Source organism: Ruditapes philippinarum, unplaced genomic scaffold (assembly GCF_026571515.1).
Source record: "Ruditapes philippinarum isolate M1 unplaced genomic scaffold, ASM2657151v2 ctg5603_1_1_1_1, whole genome shotgun sequence".
Lineage (NCBI taxonomy): Eukaryota > Metazoa > Mollusca > Bivalvia > Venerida > Veneridae > Ruditapes > Ruditapes philippinarum.
The window spans coordinates 77,831-85,648 of record NW_026861476.1 but is presented as its reverse complement, the minus strand read 5'-3'; positions in this window follow the sequence as shown (position 1 = coordinate 85,648).

Sequence of the window (7,818 nt, the reverse complement as noted above, 5' to 3'; positions counted from 1 at the left end):
AACCAATCGTTACGAGTCTGATTCTATTTTTAGATTTGGAAAATCCAATTTACCCAGTGAATATGATACTTCACCCAGTTAATATGATGTTATGATTTGTGCTATCGACTTCAGTTTGGACCAATGAGATTGCAGCTATTTTTAGATCATATAATAATAGGGAATAATTAATTCTGAATGGGAAATAAACGTAAAAAACAGACCAAGTAGTGGAAATATTTGTGCAAAAGAGAAAAACAGTAAGATTTTCAAATCAATAGGTCCGTCAGAGGAGTCGGAAATTTCCTTGAGCTAAATCTTAAATGAGACAAATTCTGTTTTATATTACACAAGTGACAATGTAAGAAGTGTGTTTGGTGGACCTTGTCCGGAATCGGAAATGTCAAGCGAAGCCACCGGACGGCCGAAGGAGGGCCACACTAACGCTGATATACTAGCTTATTTGGATAAAAATAATGGGAGAATAGGTGACGTGGAGAAGAGGCTTGACTCTTTATCTGTGTTAGAGAAGAAATTTGATGGGTGTGATTTGGAGTTAAAAAGGTTATGGAATGCAATGGAGGATAGAAATAAGAAGCTTAATAACAGACTCTCATGTGTGGAGGAGAAAGTTGAATGCTCAGATTTTGGCGTTGCACAGCTAGAGAGCAAGGTAATCCAATTTGAGAAAGTGCAAGTTGAAAAACTCGGATAATATCATTTTTAAAACAATGTTTAGAGAAGGTGTTATTGTTTGTAAAAGAGGGTGTAAAAATTGGGTCTCAAATGTGAAAAAGTTGTCAGGTGATTATGGTTTTGCTGATATTTTTGATAGTGATCCTAAATTGTTTCTTCAAAATTTCAAGAGTAGAGTTATTGATACGTATAAACAAGAATTGACCTGTATCCTAGATCGAAGTTCTGTTTTATGTAATTAAAAACATTTTAAATCGTGTCTTTGTTACGAAAATTATCTTGACATTTTACCACGTAAATTTAGATTTGGGGAAAAAACAACAATATCACTATCAATAACGTTTCTACTTCTAATCATACGATATAATCAAACAGTCAAGACATGAAGCAGCCTGACAAGCATTTGTCTGTTATTTAAAACATATATTAAAGATGCCTAATTTTCTAAATACAAAAATGACAGAAGGCGATAAACATAAAACTTGCATTCTTTCATTTTCAAGCAAATACGGACTGAACACAATTATATTTTCAGCATAGCAACACGCTTTCAGGGAAAATGATTATTGTTTTTATTACATTTTGTGCAACCTCTTTCTGACACATATTTTAATTGTTGCAGAAAGATGTGGCTCTAGAGATATCTTACTTTGGCAAAAATACTGTTGTTGTAAATTTGTAATAGCTCTTCAGAGATTGTTCCGTATAATTAATATTGTCTTACATATAAATAACTGTACCAGCGAAAGTAAGTTACACAGTGCAAAAATAATATTTATTTTGTATAATCGACTCTTGTACAGTTCATCAAGGAAATATCTCGATTTTAACCAATTCAGTTACATGACTGTTATTTGGTACAACTAAAAATATTACTTAGCATATCAAAAAATAATGTGGTAAAATGTTTTCCATATCTGAATATGCCCTAGTATGTGCTAAATCTAAGTTGATTGAAATACTATCTTTTTAGAGCGAATGACGTCATCTCTTGGGATCAATTAGATAATGATGTACTTTAGTCGATATTTTCTTTAAAACATTAAAATAAATATCTTACCTTTTCCCTGGTGCATTATTTGTATTCTTTTGAAAAATAGGTAAATAAATGGCAAAATAAACGTATGTTAAGATTTCCTTAAAATACATTTGTGAAAAAAAACATGTTGCATATGCATCTTCTTGTTATAAAGACTTAGTAATCGAGTGCATTATTACAGTACAATTTATTATTTTTTATTGAATTTGCATTTTTTGAGTATGTCATACCGTATCGTGTAATGAAACTTCCTTCCAGAGATGCCTTTTAAGCAAATAATATCAGTTTCTTTTTTCAACATCTTCAATTTAATTCAAATTTCAATAAATCAATAAAATTGCTTGCACAATTATTCAATTAAGTTGATTCCTTTCATTTTAAACAATCAATTAGATATAACAAATACATGTAATCTACCTTTCTTTACACCTCTTGTCAGGCAAGTTTCTCATTTACATCCGACGAGGATAAGTAATTTAAAATATTCATGTTATTGACTGCTATTCATCAATTTAAGTGTATTCTTCTGTCCCGAGAAGCAGTTTTTGCGATTGTATTTATATAATAAAGTGTTGTTACTCCGCGGCCTTGATATATTATAAGTACCTTAACCTTCTAAGTATGAAAAAATAGTATTGCTTGTAAAGGTTTGTAACGTTGACTTTATTTATTAGAACATGTGTTTCTACGAGTAGGAGCCTTATTGATTTGTTGTTATTGTTTTGTTTGTTTTCTTGTTTCAGTTTTCATTTTTGTTCGGTTAAATGTCCAACCGACACTATAACGGTCGTATGGAGAATTATCAATTTTACTGCCGGAGTTGATTCTCAGATGCCCCTCCATGAACGGTACACGAGAACAAACCCCAGTGTTTCGTGTACCTAGATGTATAGCTTCCTCACAAAAAAGAAGTTATATCTCTTACTGAAAATAAGATCATAGAATATGAAATTAACACCTTATATGCCATGCAACTTCAGCTTTAATTACATTGTTTACTTTGTTTCAGTAAACGAGTTTTCACGTTTCCGTTGCTACAAGCCCGAGAGATTTGAAATCTAGAGAACTCTAAATGAGCAAAATCATCCAAAGCACTCCCGACAAGTAAACTACTTTTGTTGGAATGGTACATTCGATACAACAGCCTCAATATGTCAAACAAAAAGGTATGAGCGTCCATAGCTTATTCTTGACATAAAAGGTGACAGTTATCTTTTTTCTGCAAATAAACAAGCATATCTGAGAATTTTTCTATGACCTTAGATATATTAATGACTATTATTTCGATAATGTGATTGAATAACGAAGGACAATGTGCCGTTTGTTCGACAATTATTTCTTGTTATATTTACATACATGACATATTTAGTCATTTCTGAACCATTTCGTTGTAATGTCAACGACGTTAACCACTCGGCAACGTAGGTCGCTCACATTCATTTTTGTAAAGTTTCTATTCTTGAAAATTTTTGATGTACTTTCTAATTGTATTTGTTACTATATCACGTGCAGGTAAAATTATTTTTAAAAAAAAACACCCTTAATATCGAAATAAAGTAAGAATTTGAAAAGGCAAACCATCGTTTATTAAAACTAAATAATTAAGCCATTTCATATCCGAATGACGTCGAATCTAAACAAAATGTTGCATTATTATAATAAAACGTGTTGATGCAATATGAAGACAAACAGAGAATAAATTATAAATAAATTCAAAGTACAACTTAACTTCAATAACTATCTTGATGTGTTGCGCTGGGTGCGTGTTACCATGGTTATTCAATATCACAGGAAACACGCGTTTAGCAAAATAGTTGATTCAGAATAAACTTATGATTAAATTGTAGAGAACATTTTACGATCACTGTACATATGAAAATATTCTTAATTGAATGAAATAGGAATATGCAAGGCTCTTAATCCTATTACTTTTTGAACAACCCTCGTAAACATTGAAAAATTATAACGGATAATAATCTCTTTCTTTTTTTTAACAATGTAAGCTTTTTCTACATCTTACATAGACGTACACTTTAAACAGCAATATATGCAAAAGATAATTGAGACATTCATTTTTAAATAATTTGAATATCATGTATGTGTACTATTCGTTAAAAGCTTTGCAATGCTTGAGGTCATTTCTTTCACAATTACAATAATCGTTATCGAAATCCGGAGAGAGCAAATGATCTGGAATTTCAAAAAATCTCAAAAAAGTATTTCTAGTCCCGTCATAGAAAAAAAGTGGAGTCCCTTCAATGAATAATAATTGTTTCAACACTTCTTTGTGTCCAGGAACAACATCCGTCCACGCATAATATCTATTTAGAGGTTAATACTTGGTTGCTGCTCGCCATTATTCGAAAATGGCCAGAAGATGTGCATAATGGCCTGAGGGCCGCATGCCCGAAGGACTGACCTGATATTAGTAAATTGTCCATTTGAAAGATAAGTTCTTAAAAATGATATTGACAGGCTGATTGAAAGTGCAACTACTGAAGATGGACTGCGGTTGATTTATGAAGTGAGACATGTTAAAAGTGCTTCCTGGACATTAAGAAACGCCTTAATTCACAATTGGTGTTGCTTGAACTTCTTCATATATTTCAATACTTTGAAGTGTTTTTTCAACTTCCTGGGAACAGTTTACAAGTTCACTGTCGGATATTTCATCAGTTCTTAAGTATGTTTCATTTGTCCTAATTGTATCAATCTTTTGTGGTGCATGTATTATCTCGGACAATTCTTGTCGGCGTTTATTGCTTAGGGGAATGGTCATGGTTAAGTGAATGCAAATTTTTATGCCAGAATTTGAGCAACCTCTGTTGGAGGGACACGTTTATCTAAAAGATGTGAAATGAATGTCTTTCTTCCAGAATGGTTTGTGTGTTTCCCACTGTAATCGGCACCTTCACTTAAAGCCTTGACAATAGTACCCATAGGCAAGTAAGATCCTACTCTTTGGGTCAACTGTTGGTCTGTTTTCCTTATAAAGTACGTACATTTTCACGGGAAAGTCAGGATCATATGTAAAAAACAACAATATTATTTCAGTTTATATACATTTATTGGAATTTTTCAGCACAATTTAATTCTCAATTAATAATATTATCAAATATATGTTATGTGTTTGTTATAACTGATTTAAGAAATCTTATTCTTATCTTAAATTAAAACTTTTCTTGAAAATATATCTATAATAAGTAAGCCTCAATAAAAAATGTAATTACTAATATGGCTTACCATTTTCTTCCCATAATTTAGGTTTAAACAATCTTGGCTCATCATATATACCTTTCCTGGTCTTGGTTGCCCTCTCTGTAAACTCAAGATATTGCTGTGCATTTGTGCCGTTCGTCTTTCGCAACTCAAGGTCATCAACATCATAACATATTCTTGTCTCCCTCAACAGCTTAGGTGCATGCGTTATTCAACCAGATATTTGAAATAAGAGCTTTTGGGTAACCTGAAATCAGTCAATGAAATTAAAATAACGTCGTTTATTTTCATTCTACATGTTTGTTTTTTCCAAATTTATTAGTCCAACAAAGATATCTAAGGTGATTAAACTGTTCTTCCTTAAGTATTGTCTATGACGTCATGTATTCTTCTCAATCAAATTAACGGTGTGCTTTTGTCTCAATCGGTTTATTTTCGTATATTCAGTTACAGTTTTTTCAATTAAGTTAACGATTACAATGTAAATTACCGAGCTTTTCTTTTTTTAAATTTCAAAGTATAACATCACAATTTAATGCCTAACATTTTAATTCTTTTCGGGTACTAAATAACAAGCATTTTTTTCTGTGACACACTATGCAATTTCAAAATAATAATAAAATAAACAATTACAAATGGAACATAAAATTGTCTTATAGAGGTAAATAAACGATAAAATAAACCTTACAATCATAAAATGTTTTATTTTAAAATCATTGCTGTCTTCGTAATGATTATATATTTCCTTTATTGCTGAGTCAGAATCGTTTTTGTAATTGTTGCATGTTAAATGTAATTACTCTTAGAGAAAGAAATATATCATTAAAGTCAAGTATCGCGTTTTCATCTCGAAAAAGAAAGAATATCACATTAAAACACACTATTTGCCACAAACACAATGAACTGAAGTATATAATTGTAACGGTCATTAGTGAAACAAGTAATACAAAAGAGCAAGTGCACTATGATCCTGATAAAGAAGTTATTCTTAATTTTTATTTATTTTATTGGTAGTTTCTGTCTAATGCTGTCATATGATAAGTAAACTAATTCAATAAAATTAAATTTACCTTAGAATCCCACCAGTGACAGAGTAATCCCCTATGTAAGAAAATAATTTAGGTTTTCTTTCCTGACATGGAAAATCTAGAAATGCAATGGGTTGTGTATATATGTACACTGAAAAATTATATTTTAACTCATACCATCTATAAGACTAGTTAACATCAATGTAGTTTTGATATGATAGTTTATCTCGTCCATTTTAAGTCAAACGCGGAGCAAAATCGTCACAAATCATATGCATAATACGTAGATAAATTCTTACATGATGCAATCACGGCACTAAAATATTGGTTTACATTTCTTGTTAAATATCATGTAAGAATTTATCTACGTATTATGTATATTATGGGTGACAATTTTGATCCACGTTTGACCTAAAATAGACGAGATAAACAATCATATCAAAACCTCTTTGATGTTAACTATTCTTTCTTGTAATATATAAGTGTTTTATTGGCTGATATGTAGTTTACACCGGTGGTCTGCCATACATGTTAAATTGGTCCATCTGTAGTTTACGCCGTCAGATATCCATATTCAAATTAAGTACTGGTGTACATTATTCCGAATGTTTTGTAAATAATTTTTGCATAATTATACTTATCGTATGCACTGTCCATAAGAGAGGGGCCAGATATCAAATTAAAAAAATATGCTTTCACTGATGCCTACCTGGTAAGGAACGTTGAATACAAACCTGAGTACAAGCAAGACTTAAAAGACATGTTAATGTATTGTGACATGGCAGTAGTGCAACAGTTTTCTGTTTGTATCACTACTGTAGTCAACGATATAAGATGATAAGAAATATCAAAGCATGTACATTTTCTTCTTCACCTTTAATCCTACTCATTTTCTACAAATAGCAAAAACTAATCATTGTAAGAAATATAAAAATCCATGTAAATAAATAAAAATGTAAATAAACCAAAACAAAAACTTATGGACCCTTACTTTTCAAAATGTTATTGCATGTTTCGTGGCAAATAGTATATCATGATATAACAAGAAAAGCATTGATGCAAAGCATCAAAGTGCATCCAAGCAAGTAATACAGCAAATGACGATGAACTAGTAGACATCTGATGACTAGATATTCTTATAAAGTTTTCAACGGTTTATTAAAATTTTACCAGAATTGAATATCATAGATAAATGGGAGGACAAAAGACATTGTACATCATGAACTTTGGAAGGTTTGCTAGGGATAAAAATATTAAATGTATTTTCTTTGGAACATACAAAACAGTAGTCAATATGAACAAAGAGATCAATCTTCAATTTTGTTGAATTGCTTCAAAAACCCTCTGTGTTTACATTCCTATAAACCCATAACTCCTCGTGTTCAAACTGCAGTTGTTCAAATGTGACAGTATTCGGAAAAACAACATTCCACTCAAATCAACTTCTTACAGAAAAATTTCGAGAAATCAGGGTCGATTTAAATATTAAAAAATGTTAGAAGTGCAATCATGGCCGTAAAAAGATAGAAAGTATACCGGAAAGAACCTACGGAAAAGACAATTTCAAAATGATAATACTAAGAATTCGTAAAAAATGGCCTACTTAAATCTTTTCGATAAATTTATAAAGAGTTCGTTATATTCTACCATAGCGCCACACGAATGACCGTTTCGTTTTGACTAAAACTATTTCTATAAAAAGATTTTTGGTCTTTCACAATGTTAAGGTCATTTATAGCTTTTCGTTTTCGAAGGCATTTGCTTGATATGAAAAACATATATCAAAGATCCTCGATTTCTAAATGACAAAAATAACAGAAGGCGTTTCAACATTTAACTTGACAAGTCTTACTTTGA